Raw genomic sequence first — 1,778 nt, forward strand, 5'->3', positions numbered from 1 at the left:
TTTAAAACTTGATTTCAAGGGTTGTTTTGGTCTCCCTTTTATAGAATGATATGGTAAATAAAGAGAAAATACTGTTTTGGTTTTTTTTTAACCAAATGATATTCTATAATGGAATGTATTTGCATTATTAAAATTACTAGGCTGTAAGGTCTTTGAAGGCATGCATTGCATCTTACTTATCTTTGCATCTTTCCCGATGCTTTGCACATGGTAGATACTAAATATATGATTGCTGAGCAATATAGATGTGTCAGAAAAATGTGAGTCCTTATATTGCCACTTGGGTAGAAATATTTTCTCTCCATCTCTTTGCTAATGGAAGGTGTGGTTTCAAGGGAAGCAATATATCCAAATCCCAAGGGGATTTAGGGCCATCAGGAAGTAGTGGGGGCGGGGCAAGAGATGAGAGGGAGTCTGGTATATGTGGCTTTGAAGTGGTTAGAAGCCAGCCTGGAAGCTGTGATTGCTAAAGAACAGAAAGAGAGGCAGTGGTTGTGGTGAATGTGTCTGGGTGTGCCTTTCCACATAAGAGTGACAAGTGTGTGCTGACATGTGGAGCATTTGGGGGGGGAGTTGGCACAAAAGCAAGGAAAGTGTTCGCGGGTGAGTTTGGAAGCTGGGAGATTGAGCCTGTTCCAGTATATGTGAGGAAAAGCCTGAGAGTAAAATCACAGTGGGCAAGTAGAGAAGCTGGAAGCCCTCACTGACAACAAGGTTTCCCCAAAGAGCCTCCTTATGATTTAAGGCAGAATATGCACAGAAGTGGGGCTTATGGTCTAGTTATTAACATTGCCCATGCAGCACATACCAACCCAGAACAAGGAATGATGAAAGCTGTTAAGATCAGACTTTGTCTTGTACCACTCATTTGAATCATGGGTATGGCTGAGCATATATCTGTGTTTCTGAAAGAGAGTACTTTAGGAATGGAAGGGTAGGAGGGGAACTGGGGACCTAACAGATGCATTGCATTGAGCCATCATCCACATAGCCAGCATCAGAAGTGTGACCTTGCCATAATTTTTCTGTATGCCTATTTCATGACCACTTAATAATTTTTATATATGTCATATGATTAACAGTATTGTCGCAATTATCGATTGAGATGATAATGTATATAAAAGCAGGGTGAAAAGTGGGAGGCAGTGGAAATATCATCAGCTTGAAAGCCAGGAGAACTGGTTCTAGACCTTTCTCTGCTACCAACTATCTATGTGTTTTTGAACAAATCACTTTTGACTTCTCTGGGCCTCAGTTTCCTTATATTTAAAATGAAGGGATTAGCATGGATTGGGAATTTTTAACCTGGAGACCATGAGTTTAAAAATTAATAACTATATTTCAATATAATTGAATTGAAATCCTATGTATTTTATTTTATGCATCTATAAAGGTGATTCTGAGAAGGGGACCATAGGTCTCACCAAACTGCCAAAGGTTAAGAAAAAAAAAAGGTTATAAACCCCTAGACTAGACCAATCCTTCTTAGATATAATATAACATCTGAATCCTTTGCTATAAAGAAACTTTCATCTTAATGCTTTCAGTAAAATCATTTTAGTCCAAACCCATTATTTCATTGGTGTATGGGAATTCCTGGTGTGGAAACTCTCTCTACCTATGTAAACTTGCCTGTAACTTAATAGTCTTAAGAGAATTATGGAGGTTGCTGAGAATTTGCACAGCGTACCCATACCATACCCAATAACAGCACATAGCTAGTATGTACCAAAGGTAAGATTTGAACATGTTGGTCTTCTTGACTCCAAGGTCGACCC

Source organism: Vombatus ursinus, unplaced genomic scaffold, assembly GCF_900497805.2.
Source record: "Vombatus ursinus unplaced genomic scaffold, bare-nosed wombat genome assembly UNPS02006777.1, whole genome shotgun sequence".
Taxonomy (NCBI): domain Eukaryota; kingdom Metazoa; phylum Chordata; class Mammalia; order Diprotodontia; family Vombatidae; genus Vombatus; species Vombatus ursinus.